The following is a 26603-nucleotide window of genomic DNA, read 5'->3' on the forward strand; positions in this document are numbered from 1 at the left end:
AGAGCCAGACATCCTGGAATGTGAAGTCAAGTGGGCCTTAGAAAGCATCACTACGAACAAAGCTAGTGGAGGTGATGGAATTCCAGTAGGCCTATTTCAAATCCTGAAGGATGATGCTGTGAAAGTGCTGCACTCAATATGCCAGCACATATGGAAAACTCAGCAGTGGCCACAGGACTGGAAAAGGTCAGTTATCATTCCAATCCCAAAGAAAGGCAATGCCAAAGAATGTTCAAACTACCGCACAATTGCACTCATCTCACACGCTAGTAAAGTAATGCTCAAAATTCTCCAAGCCAGGCTTCAGCAGTACGTGAACCGTGAACTTCCTGATGTTCAAGCTGGTTTTAGAAAAGGCAGAGGAACCAGAGATCAAATTGCCAACATCCCCTGGATCATCAAAAAAGCAAGAGAGTTCCAGAAAAACATCTACTTCTGCTTTATTGACTATGCTAAAGCCTTTGACTGTGTGGATCACAATAAACTATGGAAAATTCTGAAAGAGATGGGAATACCAGACCACCTGACCTGCCTCTTGAGAAATCTATATGCAGGTCAGGAAGCAACAGTTAGAACTGGACATGGAACAACAGACTGGTTCCAAATAGGAAAAGGAGTACATCAAGGCTGTATATTGTCACCCTGCTTATTTAACTTCTATGCAGAGTACATCATGAGAAACACTGGACTGGAAGAAGCACAAGCTGGAATCAAGATTGCCGGGAGAAATACCAATAACCTCAGATATGCAGATGACACCACCCTTATGGCAGAAAGTGAAGAGGAACTCAAAAGCCTCTTGATGAAAGTGAAAGAGGAGAGTGAAAAAGTTGGCTTAAAGCTCAACATTCAGAAAACGAAGATCATGGCATCTGGTCCCATCACTTCATGGGAAATACATGGGGAAACAGTGGAAACAGTGGCAGACTTTATTTTTTGGGGCTCCAAAATCACTGCAGATGGTGACTGTAGCCATGAAATTAAAAAGCGCTTACTCCTTGGAAGGAAAGTTATGACCAACCTAGACAGCATATTCAGAAGCAGAGATACTACTTTGCCAACAAAAGTCCATCTAGTCAAGGCTATGGTTTTTCCAGTGGTCATGTATGGATGTAAGAGTTGGACTGTGAAGAAACCTGAGCGCTGAAGTATTGATGCTTTTGAACTATGGTGCTGGAGAAGACTCTTATGGGTCCCTTGGACTGCAAGGAGATCCAACCAGTCCATCCTAAAGGAGACCAGTCCTGCGTGTTCTTTGGAAGGACTGATGCTGAAGCTGAAACTCCAGTACTTTGGCCACCTGATGCGAAGATTGACTCATTGGAAAAGACTCTGATGCTGGGAGCGATTTGGGGCAGGCGGAGAAGGGGAAGACAGAGGATGAGATGGTTGGATGGCATCACCGACTCAATAGACATGAGTCTGAGTAAGCTCCAGGAGTTGGTGATGGGCAGGGAAGTCTGGCGTGCTGCAGTCCATGGGGTCGCAGAGTTGGACATGACTGAGAAACTGAACTGAACCATACTGAACTATTCAGTAAACATGCGCAAGCTATAATGAATGGTCAGAAGTTTTATCTTTAACTTAGGCATCAATATTCTATTCATTTATTTTAATGTCTCCAAATCCTACCCCTAATTCAATTTTTTTTCTTTTGAAACCAGTTGATTGCTTAATGGATAATTTAACTTTTATAGAACCATAAAGTCTAATCCTGGGAGAATTACTAAAGTCTCCAGAGAATTAGATAATTCCAGTGGTGAAAATACAGTCAGAGAAAAAGATTTATAGACTGCTCTTATGGTATAACATATAGAAACAACTACTGTGATATTTTCAAGTCCCCACAAGCCAAGAGTTGTATAAGAGCCCAATGGAAATATCCCAGCAACCTAATGACCAATTCCAAGCAAATTCTAGGATTTTTTTTTTACCTCATCCAACATATTTAAATAGTAAATTCCACAAAGTAGCACAGACAGAAATCATTAAGTACACAAGAGCCAATGTTCTTTGAATGTGGAAAATTCTAGAATGAGAAATAAACTATCCTGTGTGAGACCAAGACAACATACAGGGGCAGGAAACTGCTAAATGTAACTCAGTGAGTGTTCTGCAGCAAGCTATTCATGGTGAACAGCGTGAACAAAACCTCTGGGTTCCAAATCTCCCCTTCCCGACAGAGACTTGTATCTATCTGCCCATTTATTATTTGGAGCAGGGATGACTGACTGTGGGACTCTCAAATCATGCATAATATAAAGAGACTGACTTCCCTCAGGCTTCCAGATTGTCAGGCAAGGCCATCCAGGGCACTTCGGCTTTAAAATCCAAACAGTCACTGAACAATAAAATCCGTTACTATTGAATCCAGTCCAGGCGAGTCAAGGTCTCATTATACAGGCCCTGGGGCTGAGAAGAGGCAGGAGAACAATGATGGAAATGCGGTTGCCATGGTGTCTCTGCTGCATCCCCTCCATTCACAGGGGTGGGACCGAGTCTCTCTGAATCAATTTGGTGGCAAACATCTTCCGCTTACCTTTCACAGAACTTGGATCAACAGTGAACGTGCCTGCATCTTGCACTGATCATTATAACTCTATACTCTTCAGGTATCCTAAGTGATCGTTTCGCAATTCTGGAACAGAGTTGGCTTCTTGCAGCTGAGAGCGCAAAACAATTTTACCATGATGTATATGCAATTTTGACATATGAGATTAGGAGAGGGAAGTAAGCATAATCAGGAGCACAGAGCCATCAGCCACTGGGAGGAGGAAGATCAGGGTTCTCCTCCTAACTCTGTTACTAACTTACAGGTCAACCTTCAGAAAACTCCTCAGCTAGCTGAGATCTTAGTTTCTTCCGTTTATCTAAGATATTGATTAAAAGATGCACAGTTATTTAATTTATGACCAAGAAATAAAAACCAGAGCCATTTATAACTATAATACACCATGGAGTATAAAAGGCATCCTGATTGCAGAGATATTAAAATATGAAAAATACATTTTAGAATCAGTAATAAAACAGTATAATTGATGGGTGTCATAAAACAGATATTTCTGAAAGAGGTCCTCCCTGGTTGCTTGCTTGTTTAAAGAAATGACTATTGGAATGGCTGGCATCCTTTCTTTTTGCAGTTGCACTGAAGGAATTGAAAACAGCCGTAGAAAAGAGAGGAGCAGGGCTTTTAAGGAAAATGCACTTGCCTGCAGTTGTAAAGTGACTCTCAGGCATTTCAAAGTTAAATTACTGTCCATTCGAAACAAAACCCAAAGTCAGGATTCTGTGAGAGGTCAATTCTCATTCCCTGTTTACCAACCAGCTTAGTTATCATTTTCATCTACCAGACTCTCTTCATGTCCAGCTTATTGATTAGTTATCTCTTCTTTCTGTCTCCCTCCCTTTTCTTTCTCTTCCTCTCATCCATCCATATTCATCAAGCACCTACTTTGTGCTTAATAAATAGCCAGGTCCTATGCTAAGTGCTCAGATACAACAGTGAATAAGATAGGCACAGTCTGAGCCCTCTTCAAGAAACACACCCATCTAGAGTGGGAGACAGTCATGGGAAAAGCAGTTGCAATGCAGTGTAATAGGAGCACAGGCAGGACTCAGAAGATCGATATCCAAGCTGAGACCTGAAGCACAATGAAGAGCATGCCCATTTACACAATAAACTCCCTCACACCAGAGGACTGCATGCTCCAGCTAACTGAATTCTAGTTAACTAGAATAACTCAAGAACGTGTGACCTACATCCTCTGTTTTCTCCGGTAATCTAACCTTATTTTGCACTCCTCTCCAGGTTACCTTCTGCACTAGCCAATCAGCAGCCTCACTTCCCTGTGCCCTACACCTTCACTCCACTCTTTCAGTTGCCTAACAGGCTCTCTTCCATAGTTTTCCACCCAATTACACGTACGACTTACACAGCGCCCGTTAGGCAACTCTGCACAACTTTCTCAGGAGAAAACTTAGATGCAGACAGGTTTAGCAGCTAGCATGAGGTCACACAGCTGGTAAGTAGTCAAGCAGAATCCAAACCAGGCCCACCTGTTCCCCAAACCCCTCCTCTTTCCACTATACCCCACTGGCACAGTATAGCCACAGGTCTTCTTTATTTCAAGGCCAAGCTCAAGTCTACCATGTCCATGAGATTTTCCTCTGATAGTTGCAGCCCATGCAGACCTTACTTTCCCTAGTCTTTCTGTGTTTATTCTCTGAAATTTGTTATAGACTGTGACACTGTTTTTAAATGAGCAAAATATTCTCCATAAAACTGTAAACAATTTATGGGAAGAAAGTGTATTTTATGATCTCTTTGGGATTATCAATGTTATCATTTATATCAATGTTTGACATTCTCTAATGACAATGGGCTTTTCTCTTTTATATACATAGGTTAGAAGATTAGGATATTAGCTATTTGAGAGGACTCCTCAGGTGGGTTCCAGGTAAAGGACACTTCTGGTGATTTTGGGCTGTAGAAGAAGCTCTGAGAGACACCAGCCAACCTGCTTTTATTCTTAATTCCAGTTTCCCTCCAGGCAGTGTCATGAACTTAGGGAGCACTCACTATAAACAGGAAAGGAAAAAAACATAAAATCTGAGCTCTGAACTCCCTCCCTATGCAGTCAGACCAGAAAAGTAACCCTCTCTGAATGCAAATTAAACACAACTGAAGATGAGAAATTAGATTTTTCTACTGAAATTTCTTGGCACATGAATTCTCAAGTGGATAAGAGTTGACATGAATTACTGTTTTTATTCTCCCCCATACCTAAGTCACTTCCAGGGTGATCACGAAGCACTCAGAGGAGTGCATTCACCCCACCAGGCTGCCAATTGATCATTTAGTCCATTATTACATAACTTATTACCAGAAAGAGGCAAAAGCATAGAGCGGAACTTGATCCCTTATCATTATTTGCCTGACATTTATAGTACTTTTCTCCAGGCTCTGTGCAGAGAATGTTTAACAAGCCACATTAACTTCCAGGCATCTAGAATTGTACAGTTGAAAACAAAGGAAGCAGAAGAAAGAACAGTAACAGTAAAAGGGCGGATAAGGGAATATCTCCAACAGGGTAAGAAAAGCAGATAAAAGTAAAATCAAATCCCAGAGAAGATGGAAGAGTGTGTTCTAGCTACCTGGGAGTCATGGTACCATAAAGACCACAAAACAAAACTGCTGAGAGAGTTCCACTTGCCCTTTAGGCCAGAGATCAATTTGCTGAATTGAATAAGGGACTTCAGGGCCTAGGAAATAAGAGTAAAAAGCATTTCCAATTTGCCATGCATGTGCTGAGTTGAAGGCAGAGGAAACAAGAGGAAATCTTTATGTGGACCCCAAGTAAAGTCTACTATCTAGTCATATGGACACAAACCACCTAGACTAGAGTACACGAATCACTGAAACTCTCTTCTTTTTCACTCAGAGAATAAAAACCCAGAGTGACATCATATCCTTAGCTACCCAGGAATTTTACTTTAAAGATATCAGCCTTTGTCAATTTTTACCAGGATAGGCTTTTCTCTAGAATGCTTATTTTCAGCATTTTAATTACCATTTCACATATAGATAACTACACACACATATCGTATGACTTTGCATTGGACATGAAGACCTAGTTTAGAGGTTGCACATTTTTCACTGATCACATTTTCCTATATATTCTGGATGTGTCTCAAAGACTATCTAACTTCCACTATCCCTCAAACACCTCATGATGGCCATGTAAGGTCTGCATCAGTTCATAAAGGTCTCTCTAATCACATGCAATTCTCATTACCAGGATACACTCTTTCCAAGTAAACGTCAAGAGAAAAGAGACAACCTGAAGAGATTTGGCAAAACTTCCCCTGTTATTATAAGAGATAAATGTTTCCTTTACTTCATTAATTCACATCTTTTGGCATAGAGAATGTGCATTACCCTTGCAGCTATCACCAGCCTCAAAAAATCTTGGGAAACTTGTGAAAAAGCTTAATGACTCATGCAAAGTTTCCCCAGCTGGCATCTACAACTTGCTAGAACCATTGATATCCAGATGAAAATTAAGCTGGACGATAAAATGGGAAAACATCACAAAATGCCTTGTAATCTCCAGATAAATTTGAGAGCAGCTTACTTTCCATTTGTCTAGGATTTAAGATGTTTACCGTAAAACTTTCCTTTGGGAATGGGAAACCAGACTTGCATGATAAATATCAGTAATAGGTATTTTATCTCAAAAGATGGTTGCATGTTATCCATTTTTTTAAACATCCATATATCCCCCTTCAACAAATGCATGTGGAATATTTATTATGTACTCTTCATATTTTAGAAGATATGTGCTCTTCATATTTTAGAAGATATAAACAAGAGCAAGTCATGCAATGTCCACAAGGAACTTACAGTCTTCTTTAGGGAGAAGACATATATTAAAAAATGGTAATGATCAAAGACAAATAACTTTTAATAACAAATATATACCTCCCTACTCAACTTTTTTTAGCTATATTTAGAGACAGTTTAGGGACAAATGTCATCTCTGGGTTCATGAATTCAATTCATTAGGGTGAATCCACTAGTATCAATTTTTAAAGTAATCTATTATTTACCATTTTTGCATGTCAGTTTATTGAAACGGAGACAAGAATGCACAAAGCACATTCATGGAACCATCAGTTTCTAGTTTCATCTGTAGCATGGGCAATGTGTAGAGAGTTTTAGAAGAATTAGTCTGAAAGGTGTGGTGTATCCACACCGCAAAGCACCTTAAAGGCGAGATTCTGGCTAAGTTTAATTCAGTAGGCAACAGCTGATACTGGAAGTTTTTAAACAGGGCCAAAGCTTGAAAAATAACCCGTCATTATGAAATTTATCCATACACGTATAAATTATGAAAATGAGAACTGAAAATCAGAGCAACCAGTTAGGAAGGTATTGTATTCTTCATCACTGGTGATGAAAGAATGAACTAAAATAACAATAAAGAGAAAAAAAAAGTGAGTTCAGCTTTGATCACCTTTAGTTTGAGTTTGAATCAATGAATCATCTTTCAGGTGAAAATATGCAGCAAACCACTGAAAATGCAGGTCTAAGACAGGTCATTGCTGTGATTTAGGGTTTGGAGGTATTTTCCAAGAAGTGTTATTTTAATTCAAGTGACCAGATGGCAATCACTTAGAGAAAGACTATTGCTAGGGAGAGAAATGATAACTAAGAAGAAGGAGACCTTTATTTAGAAAGCAGGAAGAGGACCAAAGGGCAAGTCTTAAAAGTAGTAATAAAGAATCAGAGATGCATAGAAACACTTGGCATCACAAAGTTCAACTGAAGTTTTGAGGTGTATGTCTTAGTTTAATTGTGCTGCTGTAATAAAATACTATAGAATAGGTGGCTTAAACAACAAACATTTCTTTTTCACAGTTCTAGAGGCTGGAAGTCTAAGATCAGGGTACTGGAATGGATGGGTTCTTGGTGAGACCTTTCTTCCTAGTTTGCAGATGGCTGCCTTCTTGTATTCTCACCTGATGGAAGGAGAGATCACCTTTATTATGTCTCTTGTTATGAGGGCACTGATCCCATTCATGAGGGCTCCATCCTCATCACCTAATTACTTCCCAAAGGTTCCATGTCCAAATACTATTGCACTGGGATTAGGGCTTCAATATTTGAATTTTGGAAATACACATTCAGCCCATCTCAACGTGGATGGCCAAGATGTCTCATACTGCAGAAAGAGTCAAGAAGATAAGAACTAAGATTCTGTCTTCTGAGTTAGAGACTATGAGATGCTGGTGACCAATAAGAGCGTAGTTTGAGCATAGTTGAGGTTGCAAGCCAGATTCCAAGAAGTGTGTGGTAGGTACAGACTATTTGCCAGCAAAGAAATGTAAAGAGGTGGTATCAGGGTCAAAGGGTCTTGCAGGGGAGGAGGTGTTTGCTATTTTGACTGCATGTTTTCTCAGTTTGTGGTTTTTCTTTTTTTTTTTTTTTTTACTTAATGGCAACTTGAACATGTTTGTCAAATGGAGGGAGATGTCCAGAGATGCCTCTGAAGAACATATTGAAGCATAAAGGGAATAACCAGCAGAGCAAGATTCCAGAGGAAGCAGGAGGCCATGAGATCTAGGAGAATAGTGACAAAGGAGAAAGATGCCTCTTTCCTGAAATTTGAAAGCAAGAGTGAAAAATGGGTGAAAATGCTGAGAAATACTCAAGAGAAGTTTCCCTCACTCACTGTAGTCAAGTAGACTCAAGATATCTCTAGAGTCAGAGAATGAAGGCCAGCTCAGAGAACATGCAGAAAGTTGAGGCAGTTTAGAAGCAGGACTCAGCAGTATGTGACAGGAACTAAAGAGAGAAGGTAAAAGTACTGTCCATAAGTATGGAAGCACTATTGCAGAAGAGCTAATGCATTTCATTTAAAACTCTGGGATCAGTTTTGTGACTTACTTTGACCAGTAACCTGTGAACAAGAAGTAAAAAAACCCACAGTGACAAGGCAGGACTATTAGGCAGGCAGGCTACTGTTTCCCAGTGTTCTTTGTAGCTGGTGGGAATGGCACAAGGTCTGCGGGTCACGAAGATCAAGACTGACAGCATGAGTGTGGCTGGAATCCTGAGGTTCACTCTGGATAGGGAGGCCACTGAGACCCAAAGCACAAAAGCTGGTGACCAGACAGTGTTTCTGCAACACGATACTGGGGGAGGTAGACATATGGCTTAGACATATGGCTTACAGGCATAGGAAAACTCCTCATTCCGCTTGAGGTAGACCAGTCCGTGGTATCCAGACTAATCCAGGGAAGCATTGCTGCACCCATCCTCTAACATGACTCGGAAGGAACAGCAGGTTGGCTTCTGAATTGGCCCAGGAGAAGCTTCTACACTAAACATTGATCTTTGTTTCACCAACACAGCTCAGGCACAAACTGTAACTGTGTAGTTACTTCAGAGACAAAGCGACAGAGGACACTGAGGAACAGCATAAAACAGTAGTGAGTAACTCTTTTAAAGTATCTAGAAACACAGTGTGACCAGGATTTTTGACATTACAGGAAAGTTCCCCTATTCTCTCTGTACATGTGATCCAGAGCACTTTGTATAATATTCCTCTAAGTATGAGGACCTTGGTGCATACTTCAGTTAGATAAAGCTTCCCCCAATAAAGAAATATCTTGTTTCAGTAGTCTGGAATTCATTCAGTTGCCAATAACATTTTCATTTTCAGCTGAATAAACAATGAATTCAAGAGACTATTTAGATGTATGGTACACTTGAAAGAAGTCTTTTAGGACACAGGAGCCAAAGGTGTTTACTCTAAAAGTAAAAAGATAAGATAACTCAGTTGAATTAGCCCATCTGGGGGATACATTTCTTCCCAAGGGAAACTACAAAGTTATTCTTCGCAAGCAGACATCATTGTCCTGACACAATTAGACATTGGAGATCAGATAAAGTGTTAATGTATTTATCACTCTGAACTACAAATTCCTTCTAATAAACCCAATTACCCACTTAGATAACTTAAAATATGTGCTTTTTGAGGCAAATAATCTGTCATCAAAAAAGTTATTCCATGCAAAGAATGCTATAAGAAAGAATGAAATTACAACAAATTTTCCTCTCCCCTGCTCTTTCCCTCAGGGCTCTCAGAGGTGGGGGGCAGGCCCTCCTGCCCCTAAAGATGGTTGCCTTCCAAAGGCAGCCCTCAGGGCATGGCATGGATTAGAGGCTATAGCAGAAATTGTGCAAAGAACACAAGAGTCAGTGGGCTCCATTCTGCTCTGCAGACATGATTTGGACTGATCCAGAGGCCAGAGGAGGTAGTTAAGGCCCAGACCTGCTGATGGTATGTTTCTGATCACAAGAATTCTGGAGAAGGAAAATTGCTTGAAAATACTTCAAAAGATAAACCAATAGCAATTCACTGGGTCTGAAGGGGGACTGACTACATATCACACTTTCACAATCTGACTGATCAATCACAGGTCTCCAATAAGGACTATTCAATCCAACTTCCCACCTTGGCCCTTGCTGTTCTGTCCATCAAAAGCAGCTCCTACCTGACTCAGGCGCACTTTCAATTCTCAGCTCAGAACTTGACACTTACCTAGTGCCTCCCTTGTCAACTCCAGCTCTCTACCCTCTCTTTTCCTCTGAAACCTCTATCATCTATTGTCTGCCATTCATGTGTCTCTTGGCTTCCCAGGTGGCACTAGTGGCAAAGAACCCACCTGCCAATGCAGCAGACATGAGAGATGTGGCTTTGAGCCCTGGATCAGGAAAATCCCCTGGAAGAGAGCATGACAACCCACTCCAATATTCTTGCCTGGAGAATCCCACGGACAGGGAAGCCTGGCAGGCTACACACAGTCCAGGGTCGCAAAGAGTCAGGCACAACTAGAGCAATTTAGCACACATACACAATGTATCTCTTATTGATCCCGCAAGGCACTCTAATGTTGGTTTTCATAGGTATATCTCGATAGCTTAATTGCACTGTGGCTGTTCAGCATCACAGACTTTGGCTTTACCAACAGGGATGCTGAATGCTACCTCTGGAGTCACTGAGTAGAGAACTGAAATTCCCCTGGGTTTCAGCATGGTGTAAACACCCACAGTCCAATAAGTGCCCTCTTTGGTACATGGCTGAATCAAGCCAACCTCAGACACAGTGTGGTATGAAAAGGGACAGCAGAAAAGCAGGAGAGAAGCTCCATGAGCCACTGCCCTTCCGTAAATGTTTGAATTTTGTTACCCTCTGAGGAATGAATAAAGCTCAGTTCTGAACACAGCAGAACTTGGAAGGGCAGGTATTTGCTGGAGGCATCCATGAGGTCAGACATGAAGGCCTGAGGATACCTGAGGTCACCTCTGAACATGACTCATACTTGCCAAAGGTTTGCTTCATCTCAGCCTTACTGTCATGGTGCTGCCATAACAAAAAAGAAGCATGGAGAACTGGCCTGACCACAAAGGTATGGTGGCCAGGCCTGTTGCTGGATTGATGACTCTGAGAAACAGAAATATAGAGAGGTGTGATCCAAAAAGGATTTTCTTACTAGAAACAGGGTAGATTCTTAAGAGCTGATGTGGTATATGCATGGCAGGCTCCTCTGCATTGACCATTCTTCAGGGACAACTAAGGAGACTGCCCACTCACTCATGTCCTTATTCACACGCACCCTCTACCTGGCTTGTGGGCTGGTTCCAAGCAAACTGACCTCAGTCAAGCTCTGGTCATCATCTGCAACAAACCTTGAAGCTGTATTCCTGATTTTCATCCAGCTCAAGTGGACATGCCCACTCCTAAGACCAGATAAGCTTACTTCTTCTGACCCTCCATGGCCTTCAGCCTTAATTATGGAGACCTGGTCATCTTGCTTTCAATCGCAAGGTGCTGCCAATGACCAGGAAAACTCAAACCCAGAAAAGACAAGACATGAGTCTGAACAGCACCAAATTTTATTCCAAGACTCCAAATGCTTCCAATGTGATCTTCCTGTAAGCTATCTGACCATGTGTTTGCGGAGTACCTAAAAATTTCTAATACAACAAAGCTACCAGAACTCTTGCAAAACAGAAATCCTTTAAAACCTGGGGGAAACATCCCTTTTATCTCAGTTTGCAACAAGACATCAAACACAAGTCAGCACCATTCTCTTAGGTATTCCTTCTTGGATTTTATTTTTAATGAGATATTTGGTATCAAAACATAGTTTAAAAGTCTAATACCCCATATCCGCAATTACTATTTTGAAAGGCAAAGCTTTTTCACTCAAAAATAGAAAAACTTCAGACCTCACATGGCATTAACCAGGTCTTCAGAGTTTGCTAAAATGAATGTTAAGAGCTTTTTTATGTCATATTTTGAATTCTCTATTGACCTGGAAACAGCAGAGAATTTATGCCCCTCATATCTCCTGAGGACTGACGGAGCTCTCAATCAGCAAGAATGAAAGGGGGAAAGCAGCACTCCACATCCCATAAGCTTTACAAATGAACCTATTCCTTGTCCAGTGGGATTTCTTTTGTCTACCTTGTAAAAGCCCTAAAATGAAGCCCTGTCCAGCTGTCCATGTTTGTTCTGTGTAAGACCACATCTAGCCCTCTTCCAGTCACTCCCCTCCTCACAAAGCAAGCCTATACTTTTGGAAAATGTCCCAGGCACTCAGGACTCCAGAATAGTCCCTGTCTAACCAGCCCAAGACTTTTTCTATGGCCGTAAGATACAGCCCTGCCTTGAGAATCACCCAGTGAGACAAGCACAATTACAAGAACTGGTCAAAAAGATTTATTTAAAAACCATCCCTTCTCATCGTCATAAATTCAGTGAAATGATAGAGGTTGGGAGGACCCTGAAGACCTGTGACTTCATCCCCTCATTTTATAGCCAAGCACTGTGGCAAGGTGCGGAAACCTGGCCTCAGTTGAAATCTTGGCTACAAAGTTTCAAAACCCTTTTTCGGAAACCCTTGTGGCAAATTGTGTTTTGAAGTTCTGAATTCAGGTAATGTTAGAATGTGACAGAGTACGTATACCATAAAACGTCACACCACCAATGGGGTCAGCACTCCATAATCAAATATAGTAATATCTCTTCAAGAGACTTTGATATTCTACTTTTATGGGCTCAATGTGTCCCCTCAAAATTCATATGTTGAAGTCCTAACCCCCAGTACCTCAGAAATGACTGTGTTTGGAGGTAAGAGTCTTTAGAAAGGTAATTAAGTGAAAATGTGGTCATTAGGGTGGGTCCTAATGGGAAATAGATGGGGAAATAGTGGAAACAGTGTCAGAGTTTATTTTGGGGGACTCCAAAATCACTGCAGATGGTGATTGCAGCCATGAAATTAAAACACACTTACTCCTTGGAAGAAAAGTTATGACCAACCTAGATAGCATATTCAAAAGCAGAGACATCACTTTGCCAACAAAGGTCCATCTAGTCAAGGTTATGGTTTTTCCAGTGGTCATGTATGGATGTGAGAGTTGGACTGTGAAGAAAGCTGAGCGTCAAAGAATTGATGCTTTTGAACTGTGGTACTGGAGAAGACTCTTGAGAGTCCCTTGGACTGCAAGGAGATCCAACCAGTCCATTCTGAAGGAGATCAGCCCTGAGTGTTCGTTGGAAGGAATGATGCTAAAGCTGAAATTCCAGTACTTTGGCCACCTCATGCGAAGAGTTGACTCACTGGAAAAGAGTCTGATGCTGGGAGGGATTGGGGGCAGGAGGAGAAGGGGATGACAGAGGATGAGATGGCTGGATAGCATCACTGACTCAATGGACGTGAGTTTGAGTGAACTCCGGGAGTTGGTGATGGACAGGGAGGCCTGGTGTGCTGCAGTTCATGTGGTCACAAAGAGTCGGACACGACTGAGCGACTGAACTGAACTGAACTTAATCCAATATGACTGGTGTCACTATAGGAAGAGGAAATTAGGACACGGAAAGGCACAAAGGGAAGACCATGTGAAGACAGGGAAGACACAACCAACTGCTAGCCAAGAGAAATCTCAGAAGAAACCAACCCTTCCGACACCTTCATCTTAGACTTCTAGCCTCCAGAATTGTGGGGGAAAAGTTTTCTGTTGTTAAAGCCTATGGTACCTTGCTACCATAGTTATGGCAGTTCTGGCAAACTAATGCACTCACTAAGTAAGGATGGTCAATAAGCTTGTCAGTTAAGGTCAGGTTCTACTCCCAAGTAAGTTATGAAAAACATTCCTATATTTTCAGAGCTTTTTTTGGCTTTCAGAAAAGAACAGAGTATGAGCCTGGTTGTTTGTGACTTCCAGCCAAGAGTCTGGAAGTCACAAACCTTTCTAAGTGTGCACATAGCAGTCGGCTACCCTTCCATGTCCTGAAAGCTACTTTACAGCCCTGCTGTCCATGCTTCCAAGCTGCCCTTTGAACAGGCTTCAGATAAATATGATTCTTGCCAATGAAATAACTCCTGTTACTCAAGGTCCCCCTGCAAGGAAATCCTGAATTAGCCTCTCACCAGGTCCTCCTAAATTGGCTAAATGCTTCAGATTCTTTGAATTCTGTGGCCTTATTACCACTTTCATTTTAGCACTATTGGGAAGCTGACATCCTTTCCCTCTCTGTTATACCAACATTTTGGTTTGATTTCTACACTGAATCAAAACAAAGGGGATCACCTCAGAGCTTCTGACAGGTAATAAGCACATATGTCTGTATATAAGAGAAAAATAAACCATTTGAAAATAGCTTTATTTAACAACTAGCTGTCCTTCCCCCACTTTTCCAAATCCTTGATCAGGGCAAGCAGCCAGTTGCTAAATTTGACAGTTTATTATTTAGCAGTAAAAACAAGCTCAGTTACTAAGCTCTTTAAAGAAACATGAAGTACCATTTTTATTCCCAGATTTCCTTTTTTAGCCCTCACTGACTTTGTTTCTTGAGTTTCTCAATTTTTCCTCAACTGAATCATCCTGCTTTAAAATTATACCTTGCAAGGTCCTTACCAAGTCATAGAAAACTTTGAAAGACCAGCTTATTTCCTATTACATAACTATATAACGAGAAGAATAATAATAGTAATGATGACAATAATCATAATAGAAGTTAGCCATTAAGCTTTCCCAAACCAGACACTATTCTAACATATGCATATAATCCATTTAATGATCAGAATTCTGCTGCTATTGTTATTATCATTCCCGTTTTATGGATGAAGAAACTGGGAAATAGAAAAGTAAAATAAATTGTGCAAGGTCATATTCTAGTGAGTGAGAGAACCGAGACCTGAACCCCAGCATTCTGCCTATTCTTAGCCAATATCCCTGCACCTAGCCAGTTGTTCACATACAGTTGTTCATTTGTTCCATAGGCAAACATGGATAGCCTTATACATAATCTCTATGAGCAAATACTTTCAGCATATATACAATGTCCCTTTTTTGAAGACTTCATTTGTCTAGAGAATTTTTAGCTCAGTTCAGTTCACGTAAGTTGCTCAGTCATGTCTGACTCTTTGTGAACAACATGGACTGCAGTACACCAGGTTTTCCTGTCTATCACCAACTCCTGGAGCTTACTCAAACTCATGTCCATTGAGATGGTGATGCCATCCAACCATCTCATCCTGTTGTCCCCTTCTCCTCCTGCCTTCAAACTTTCCAAGCATCAGGGTCTTTTCCAATGAGTCAGTTCTTTGCATCAGGTGGCCAAAGTATTGGAGTTTCAGCTTCACCATCAGTCCCTCCAATGAATATTCAGGACTGATTTCCTTTAGGATGGACTGATTGGATCTCCTTGCAGTCCTAGGAATTCTCAAGAGTCTTCCCCAACACAGCAGTTCAAAAGCACCAATTCTTTGGTGCTCAGCTTTCCTTCTAGTCCAACTCTCAAATCCATACATTACTGGAAAAACCAAAGCTTTGACTAGACAGACCTTTGTTGGCAAAGTAATGTCTCTGCTTTTTAATATGCTGTCTAGGTTGGTCATAACTTTTCTTCCAAGGAGCAAGAGCCTTTTAATTTCTTGACTGCAGTCACCATCTGCAGTGATTTTGGAGCCCCCTCCCCGCCCAAAATAAAACCTCTCACTGTTTCCATTGTTTTCTCATCCATTTGCCATGAAGTGATGGGTCCAGATGCTAGGATCTTAGTTTTCTGAATGTTGAGTTTTAAGCCAACTTTTTCACTCTCCTCTTTCACTTTCATCAAGAGGCTCTTTAGTTCTTCTTCACTCTCTGCCATAAGGGTGGTGTCATCTGCATATCTGAGGTTATTGATATTTCTCCCGGCAATCTTGATTCCAGCTTGTGCTTCATCCCGTCCAGCATTTCTCATGATGTACTCTGCATATAAGTTAAATAAGCAGGGTGACAATATACAGCCTTGACGTACTTTTTTCCCCATTTGGAATCAGTCTGTTCCATGTCCAGTTCTAACTGTTGCTTCTTGACCTGCATACAGATTTCTCAGGAGGCAGGTCAGGTGGTCTGGTATTCACCTCTCTTTCAGAATTTTCCACAGTTTGATGTGATCTGCACAGTCAAATGCTATGGTGTATTCAATAAAGCAGAAGCAGATGTTTTTCTGGAACTCTCTTGCTTTTCTGATGATCCAACAGATGTTGGAAATTTGATCGCTGGTTCCTCTACCTTTTCTAAAACCAGCTTGAACATCTGGAAGTTCATGGTTCATGTACTGTTGAAGCCTGGCTTGGAGAATTTTGAGCATTACTTTACTAGCATGTGAGATGAGTGCAATTGTGCAATAGTTTGAGCATTCTTTGGCATTGCCTTTCTTTGGGATTGGAATGAAAACTGACCTTTTCCAGTCCTGTGACCACTGTTGAGTTTTCCAGATTTGCTGGCATATTGAGTGCAGCACTTTAACAGTGCTAAAATCCTAAATCCTAACAAATCCTAAATCTTTTAGGATTTGAAATAGCTCAGCTGCAAGGTACTGAGATCTCACACATATCCCCTGTATCCACACATGTGTAGCCTCCCCCATTTACCACCCTCACTCACCAGAATGGTACATTGTTTACCAAGGCTGAACCTACACTGACATAACATAATCACCCACAGTCCCTAGTTTATATCATGACCTATTCTTGATGTTGTACATTGTATACACTATACAAATGTATAATGACATGTATCCACCACTATAATTTATACAGAGTATTTTCACAGCTCTAAAAATCCTCTGTGCCCTATCTCTTCATCTCCCTGCTCCCCTGCCCCTGGCTACCACTGATCTTTCCCTTTTTTTTTTTTTTTTTAATTTTTTCCATTGGTTTGATTTTCCAGAATGTCATATACTTTGAATCATACAGTATGTAGCCTTTTCAGACTTGTCTCTTTTATGTAATAATATACGTAGGGTATCAAAGAGTTGGACATGACTGAGGGACTGAGCACATGCATTTAAGATTCTTCCACATCTTTTCAGGACTTGATAGTTCAACTCTTTTTAATGCTGAATAATGTTCCATTGCCTGGGTGTACCACAGCTTATTTATACATTTACCAACTGAAGGATACCTGGGTTGCTTCAGAAGTTGATCAATTATGAGCAAAGCTCCTACAAACATTTGTGTGCAGTTTCTGTGTGGACATAAGTTTTTAGTTTCTTTTGGTAAATACCAAGGAGCCTAAATGCTGAATTGTATGGCAAAAATGTGTTTAATTTTATAAGAAACCATCAAACTGTCTTCCAAAGTGGTTGTATCATTTTGCATTCCCACCAGCAATATGTAAGAGTTTCTGTTGCTTCACATCCTCATCAGCATTTTGTACTGTCAGTATTTCAGATTTGGGCCATTCTGATTAGTATATAATGACAGCTCATTCTTGTTTTAATTGCCATTTACCTAAAGGCATATGGTGTGGAAGATCTCTTCATATACTCATTTGCCATCTGTGTGTCTTTTTTGGTGAGGTATTTGTTAAGGTCTTTGGCCCATTCTTTGAACAGGTTGTTTGTTTTCTTATTGTTGAGTCCCATTTTGTGTATAGGGTCAATTGTGTTACTAGTATAGTTACTAGAAAGAGCATTGGACTGAAAAATTAAAACAAGGGTCTCATTCCATTGACTTAAAACTTTGGAAAATCATTTATACACACAAAAGAAATTAAACAAGCATAAAGTCAGAAAAATTAAGGGCACAGTTGGGAAATGGAGAGAGACTGTTAAAGAGGATAGCCCAAAATTTGCTGAGCACAGACTATGAGTCAGAAGTCTGTTACAGTACATAATGTCAATGCAAATGCTCTAACGTCTGTATGATGGGCTGAAAAATGGCCCATGAATATCTCTGTCCATTTCCTAATCCCTGGAAGCTCTGAATGTAATCTTGTTTGGAAAAAAAAAGTCTTTGTAGATATAACTAAGTTAAGGATCTCCACATGAGGACACCACCCTAGATTATGTGGCTGGGCCAAATCCAATGGTAACTGTCCTTATAAGAGACACACAGAAGATGCACATTGACGAGAAGAAAGCAATGTGACTACAGAGGCAGGGACTGGAATGACCCAGCCATAAATCAAGGAATACCAACAGTGACTAGACACTGGAAGAGGCAAGGAACAGAGTCTTCCTTGGAGCTTCTGGAAAGAACCTACCTACCAACACTGTGATTTCAGAATTCTGGCCTCCAGAACCATCAGAGAATAAAGTTACGTTATTTTAAGTCACCTGGTCTACGGTAATTTGTTACAGTACTTACAGGAAACAAACACAACAAGAGATATAAAAAAATGATTATCAAAGGGCTGGCAGGTACCACAAGCAGGCTACCTTAATATGCACTTAAGTATGCATATTTCCATTGAACAAGAAAGAAAATGAAGTCTCAGAGAATTCGCTCCTCTTGTTTATCTTGAAAGGCTAGTATGAATATTAAGTGAGACATTTACACATGACTTGTCATGTGTAAATAATGCTTGAGAACAATGCTTGAGAACGGTAAACACCACATCATAAAAGCCAGGATGATGATGATGATAATTAGGACTTTGACCATACAGGATGGGGAAAGGCACATTTTTATGGATCAAATAATTAAGGTAATACACATTAGAAAATTCCCTGGACATGTATTTCTAGTCTTCAAAAATTATAATACTGGGACTTCCCTGGAGGTCCACTGGTTAAGACTCTGTGTTGCCAATATAGAGGACACAGGTTTGATCCCTGGCCAGAGAACTAGATCCTATATGCCACACAGCATAGCCACAAAGATTTTTTTAATTACAATGAAATACACATAATAAAATATAATTAAACCTTTTTCATGATTCTGAAGAATCAGGCAGCTCCTCAGTCTTCATTATGAATACTAATTATTACTGCATTGTCAAAGAAATAAAAAGATTTCTATTTGGAGCTGAAGAAACTAATAGTTATGGAGTGCTTACCATGTATTAGATATAGTACCAGTGCTTCCATAAGCATTAGCTGATACCAGTCAACTTCAAATTCTTTTTCGCTTAACTCTATATGTGGTCAACAAGATAACAACCCAAATGAGCAAGGCACTTTCTGATAGCATTGGTATTATTCTATAATCAAACTGAAGAGTCTGCTATTCAAGCATCAATAGACATACAATTATAACAGTTCTGGGAAAGATATTATTTGGGCACTTCATCCAATACATCTGGGGATGTAGCAAGTAATGAGTCAAGTCTCCTCTTCTAAAATGGACACATTTCCATTCGCACATTGATAAAAACGTTTTTATGGCCATTTAGACCTTCTCAAATATTCCCACTCTAATCAGTACTGACACAATGAAATTAGCCTAGGGGTTTCTCTTCACATGTGTCCTTTGAAACATTCATCTAAGCTGTATTTTTTCCTTAAGACCTTGACATTTAAACAAAGAAAAAGCAAGCATCTAAACAAGCAAAATATTTTAATGGACCTGTTCAAGAAAGCTTTACAGTGAAATCTGAAAAGTACAAGGGGAAAAAAAGTTCAGATTAATTAAAACCAAGCACTGCGGAAGAAAAGAAAGGTCACTAAAAGAAAAATTAATCATGGACAAGGAAGCTAATGATTCTCTGGAGGAAACAATTGGGAAGAGGATCCAGAGTAATACATACAACATCCAATGCCCATAAATCTACATATATAGCATGAGGCATGAAAAAAGGGAATGCACAGGTTGATGCCAGGAGGAAATATAGCACTGCATTGTATTAAACATTAGCTTTTTTAAAACAAAAGTAGAACTTAGTGGTTTCCAAGGGAGAAGAAGAGGGAGAAAGAGAGTTAGGGATCCACATGCACACACTGGTATATTTTAAATGGATTTAAAAAAATAGGGGTAGATCATGAAATCAAGACTCAGTAATTCCCCTTAAATTCTGAGGGATGAATGTTTTTACCTTAGTGGCAATAGAAGGGTACACTAGGTTCAAGGAAACACACCAGTTGAGAAGGAGAAAGATCACTGTTCATGTTAAGAAAGCATATGCTATATCAATTACATACTAACCATATAATTAAATGAATGTTAATGTTAATATCTTGCCATTAAGTAAAAAAAAAATCTTATTCTTGAGAGACGTATTCTGAACTACTTAGGTGTGAAGTGTTAGAATGTCTGCAATGTATTTTAAATGGTTCATTACAAGTGACTGTCCACAGAGCACCAGGTTTGAGCTCCCTGCATCATAAGTAAATTCTCACAAGCTAATCTATTTCTATTATCCTCCAATAAAAAATAAATTAAAAAACAAGCCAAAAAGCCAGTAAAAAAAACTGATATCCAAGGAAGAGAAAAAGATTTAAATGTGGACAGTTTTTGAATACAGATATAGGTATTCATATAATGCATGTTCATTATACACATCTTTCAACTTTTTTTGTAGGTTTAAAATTTTTTGAAATAAAAATTGGACAGAGAAAAGAAAATATTCATCTGAACTTACAACTCGAAACCCTAAAGACAATCCCCAGCTCATAAACTTGTTTTGTTTGACCAATATAGTATTTTCAGTTTTGTTTTAACAAATAAATATCATATTTAGAACTAGGAGCTTCCATATAAAAATCTGGACTTCTGGGCTATTTTAAAATATAGGATTATCTGCCTGCCTTTCCTTATGGTAACAGCTAGCTGAAGGGGGTTCACTGTTGTCCACTGGGCATGATCACACCCCACTGTCCCCACCAAACCTGCTTCCCTCACTTCCAGTACTTTACTGGCCCTGATACAGAGATTGAGTTTGTTATCCCTCAGTACACAGCATAAACCTGATGAGAAAAGGAAAGGTGAAGACTACTGGTAAAACTAAAAGGAAAGTTGAATCCAAAAGGGCTGCGTGGGAAAGTACAGCCAAACAGAAAATAAAGGACCTTTTCCTAATTCCCACTGTCAGACTAGAAGACAGGCAAAATAAAGCAATGGTGGGCCTTTGGTTCGCATTTGTAGTTATCAGGTCTTGGTACTGTGTACATTTATGGACATGCTTTCCATCACCATAGTTGTTCACTGCTTGTATCACATCAGTGGGTTTGTCTTCTCCGCTACACTGGGATTTTTTTTTGAAGGTAGTCTTATTTGTATCTTCACTTCTCCCAGGAAGCCATGACATTGGTAGGAGCTCTAGAAAGTTTTATAGGATGAGTGAAGGAATAAATGAATGAATGAAGTGGGTGCTATGTAAGCAATGAAGAAGAGGCAGTAATAATTCAGCTTAAAAAGAGATAAGTAGAGATGACAATACCTGAGGCAAATCTCCAAGATGAACCATAATAGTAACTAATATGTACTATTTGAGAACTAACTGTTCTTGAGCATTACTCTAAACATTTTACATATCATTTAATCTTTGTAACAATCTACAAGACAGACACTATTATTACCTCCTTGTGACAGAAGAGGACACTAAGACAAAGGCGTTAAGTGACTTCTGTAATACTCTAAATGCAGGTATTATAATTTGGCTTCAGGATCCGCCTTTTAACCACTGAGCACGGATAATGTGTCGGCTCTCTCCAATGTCCTCTACATATTATCTCATTTAATTCTCATAGCCACGGAAGTCACTGGATGACATTCCAGTCAAAGGACAACATTAAGCAAAGTTATGGAGGTGGGGGACAAAAAAAGCAGGTACACAGGTACTGGGAGTTACAAGCTGTTCAGTGTTCTGAATGTGATAAGCCCAAGACAGGTAAGATCATTCATGAGGCTGGATAACATCCTGGAAGGATATAAGAAAGCTACTTGATGGTGTCCTGTCCAGAGGGGAACAACTGAGGGGTTTTCCGTAGAAGAGTGAGAGTCAGATTCATTTCAGGTCAGTCGGTCTATCGTGATATGGAGGGCCAGGTAGGCAATCACTGCGGTCAGACTTCATTTCAGGTCAGTCGGTCTATCGTGATATGGAGGGCCAGGTAGGCAATCACTGCGGTGCGCCTCGTGAGAAACGGTAACGGCTGATGCTACAGCAGTCATAACAGGGGACCGATGGAAAACTTCAGTAGCCAGTTTTGCAACTGATGGGATAGAAGAGATCATGAAAAGGAATGGACTGAAGATGAATTCTTCAACCTGGGGACCAAGTGATGAATGGAAAAGCCATCAGCTACAAGGAGCCCCAGAGAAAACCAAGAGAGCCAGCACAGGCTCCGTAAGCACACACCAACCACTCATTTTATTTCTTCTTTGATAAAGCTGATAAGTGATAAATGAAGAAGATCCCAGATATGGCCTGTCTGGATTTTTACGAACTCTCAAAGTCTCTTTGTGAGTCCTTAAATACACCAACACACTACCTTCCCAGGGTCCTTATGCAGAAAATGCTTCCTGGAGAGATTCAGAACCAGCCGGTTCCTCATTTCATCCATATCTTTACTTAGAAGTTTTCCCTGACAGCCCTACATAAAAGAGCACTTTCACACCATCCCTCCTTTATTATTCCAATTACCTTGCTTGATTTTTCTTATTTAATAAACGCGTTAACTTCCTATCTCCCTGCTCCTAGAATAAAACCCCATGAATGCAGTGATTTGTTTTTTCTCCTTGCTGTAGCCCTAGGGCCTAGCATAGTACCTGGCACTTAGTAGATTTTTAATAAATTGTTATTGAATGAATTAATAAAAGAATGAATGGAATCCTTATAAATAAAGTTGTACATGTGAATAAAGAGATAGCACAGGAAAGTGAACCCAGAGAGCGTTCATAAATAGATTCACACTAACATGAAGGGAGCTTCCTCCACAGAAATAACTAGCCTCTGTCCTTTCCTGACCCTGCACTAATCAATATTTCTATAGCAACAGCTTATATCCAGGCAAGAAGGCATGCCTTTTCAACTCCCTTATATCATAACTAGAGGAATAATGACAGAATTCTTTTTAAAGAGCTTGAATGATAAAACAAGAGGAAAGTAAATATAAATAATCGACATTTAGGGACCATAAATTTAGGGAACCAACTGGACAATGGAATGTGGAAAAGGTATGAGAGATTGCAGATTTGAGTATTTTCATTGCTTACCTCATGTACCAACTAGATCACTTAAATATGTATTAAAGTCTTCCTGGGTGTCAAATAGTGTGCTAGACAGACACAGATGCATAAAATATGGTCCCTACTTTCAAGAAACTTAAGCTATATCTACAAACATAATGGTAGATAAATTTTATATAATGTACAAATTTCTGAACTTTTAGCAAAATAAAAAGGCTAATATTGGAGATGGAGAAAGAGGCAATTACTTCAGTCCAAGGAGAGATGATGATGCCTGAGCATGGGCTTAAAGCACATGCCCATACTGGGCAGGTAAAGAAAGGTGAGAAGTGGCATTCCAGACAGAGGGAAAAGAAGGACTAAAGACAGGGACATAACACATCCTAGCAAAACACTATTTCTAGAGCAGTCTGGGTAGTCTCCCAGCAGTACAAGTGGTAAAAACAACCAACGCTACCCTGCTCCCCAGCAGCCCCCCACTGCAATTCTCCTTCTTAGCTCACCCTCTGGGGCCCTCATCTCCTCTACCTCTTGTTCACCAGTTGCAAGACTTGGGTTCAGGACTTGGGAAACAAGAAGGTTCCTCTTATGCCTTTGGACCAAATTATCAGGGGTTTCAATGGTGTTTTGGCAAAAAGGCAAGCTAATAATAAAGCAGTTTTCTGTTCTGTTTTCCTATATGTTTATCTCCACAGAGTCCAAACACAGGGGGAAAGCTGAATGGATCAGTATTCCTCAGTCTCCAAGCCAATGTCTACCTAATGATACCTCAATCCCACCATTACTTTCAACACAAATATCTCAATGGTACTTGTGCAAATAAGGGAGAAAACATACAATGCTTTTACAGGCAAAAAGACAATATTTGAGTTTTTATAGGAAGGTAAAATTTACTAACAATGAAGCAAAACTTCACAAAAGTCACAAATTTTATTCCAAAAATGACTGTTCTAAAAATGGCTTCCAGATACCAGAAATGCTGAAACAGATGTTAGAGAACAAAGGCCAACAGAGCACCTGGTTGATAATTAGAAGGAAAATATTAGCTGTCACTTTGCCAAGAATTAGCTTTGTGAATCATACCATGTCTAGTGTTCGGTGGCCCTGTACTCAATGCCCACCAAGCAGCTTTGGCTCTATTGCATTGCTATGCATCTAAGATGTGCCTGACACACAGCTCAGTCAGACTTTGAACTATTCATAACTAGGGCATGTTTTTGCTTATTTGTTATTTTTAAATGCCAGACTCCTAAATAATTCTACCCTCAAACCACTGTCCCCTCGCTGACTTTTCTTTTGTTTGTTTACTTGTTTGTTGCTGGGAGCTAAAGACCTAGAGCTGCCTATGGCTCTCCCATATCTGTATTCTTTAAAAAGTGAAAAAACAAACAATTTTTAAAGAGTATTTCCTGTAGTTTCCTCTAATTCTGGGTGGTAGACCTAGTTTCAATGGTTTTAATTTTGCCTTTAACATCCAAATGCTTTATAATCCAGGAATGAATATCAACTGGCAACTTTTTTCCCTATGTGGCTAGAGACCAAATCTATGTTTTTTAATATGCTGTTAATGTTATGCCTCAGATATATTTACAGTATTCATTTCATCAAATGCTGGACTCTCATTTCCAGAATTTTTTTTAATTCCATGTGTTTCTTCAGAAGACAGGAATAAACAATCTTGTAATACATGATGGTTCAATACAGTTAAAAGAGCTCTAGGCTATTTATAGCAATTAGACCATAAAGATGGAAACAAACCATATGTACATTTATTATGTCCATAAAATGTAACATATGGAAATGAATTCTGACAGCAATGGTGGAACTATTTGCATGCACATGTCAGCATCTACCACGGGAATTAATGAATAGGACTTGTCACAATGCTTTCTTTTTGGATCAGGAAGGGTCAAACTGCCATAATAAATATCAGTTGTGGCTAACACTGAATGGCATCGGCATCTTAGGGACAGAGAGGAATGTTCTCTGATCTCACCTTCCTTAATCTTCAGCTCCTTCAGGATAATGCCCAGGGGTGCAGAGGGCTGCATCACACTCAAGCCTTGTTCCACACTCCAAGACACTAGGAAAATCTTCTGCTTTGAAGTCTCTTGTGTCAATGGAAGCAAACTCTATGCCTGAGGACTAAGGTCTCAGCTATTATGTCAATGGCAGAAACATCAGTTAGTTGCAGCTTCTGCTTCACCTGGCAGAGTGGTGCCTGAGCCCAGGGCCTGGCCCGGTGAGGGAAGAAGCTTTGCTTCTGTGTCTGTATAGCCTACTGTGCAGACAGCACCATACCAGGTGCCAGGAAAGAAGGAAGAGAGGCAGTCAGAGAACCAGAAGATGTGGCCCACCAACTGAGGGAGTTACAATGCAACTGAGAGATGAAATATGCACACATAAAATAATTATAGTATAACCAAAATTTTGTTATTTATAATCTCTCACTGAATTTGAAGAAGGGCAGAAGCTGATAACCACTGAGTGCAGTAAAATCTTGACTCATAATAATGGCTTTTGATTAGCATTAAGTAGTGGGCGGGAGCATTCAAAGGAGATCAGTGGTGCTTCATGGGAAGGGGAGATGGGGAAGCAGCAGGGCAAAGCTCCCAGCCGATGCAGGTGTGAGAGGTTAGAACCAGTAAAGCTCTCATAACAGAGGGGAGCACTTCTGGAGAAGGTACCTCCCGCCTCCAGGCTGAGGAGGGAAACAGATAAATGGAGGGGAGGAGGCGGAGGAGTTGAAAGATGCTCTCTAAACACGTGATATAAAACCCACCTTCTTCTTCCCTATGTGAGTGCTGCCATAATCTTCATTTCTCAGGCATAAGCTGTGCAGTATACTTCATTCAACAGCATTGCAAAGCCTTGCTAATTCCTTCCTCACTGAAGTCTTGGGTGAGGAAGGAGCTGATGCTATTCATGTAGAGATGCTATTTAGTCTATAATGGAAATAGCACTAAGCAATAAGCTAAACAGATGTTCAAATTCTACCTGCCCATTGGTGTCCCATTCAAATGACAACCTAATCCAAGAAGCCTCACCCTAAAATAAGTTCTCTTTCCTCTGAGCTTCTTTATTGTTCCATCTGTACCTTTTTTTGGTAGTTTTTACTACTACCTGTGGTACTCACTAATACTACTATGTGTAATCTTTCCTTCTAAATGCTACATATTTCTTGGAGACATGATGTATCTGAAACATCTTTCCTACTTCATATTACCTAGTACCGTGCTTGGATGTAGTAAATATATGCTGTATGAATAGGTAAGTTTATGAATGCTGAAATGATATAGTATGTATGATGTTTCTACACAGTGAAAGAACTTTGTGTAAACAGGTAAACAGTTTGGAGAGGAATTGGTCAGGTAAGGCATTGAGGCAGAGGTAACTTTTGAGCTGCTTCATAGACAAAATGGTGGACTTGGATCAATGTGGATCATGAACAGCATTCTAGGAGAGAAGGACAGTATTATTAGAAAAAGCACTGACCACCATGATCCAAGGATGTAGCTGGATTACTGTATTTATAGTAATCCTCATTTGTCTCCCCCTGAGAGGGAAAAATGAAGCTCTATTCTTGGGTTAAAGCAAAATGAGGGACGAGGATAAGGAATAATGAA

Source organism: Bubalus kerabau, chromosome 3, assembly GCF_029407905.1.
Source record: "Bubalus kerabau isolate K-KA32 ecotype Philippines breed swamp buffalo chromosome 3, PCC_UOA_SB_1v2, whole genome shotgun sequence".
NCBI classification, from domain to species: Eukaryota; Metazoa; Chordata; class Mammalia; order Artiodactyla; family Bovidae; genus Bubalus; species Bubalus kerabau.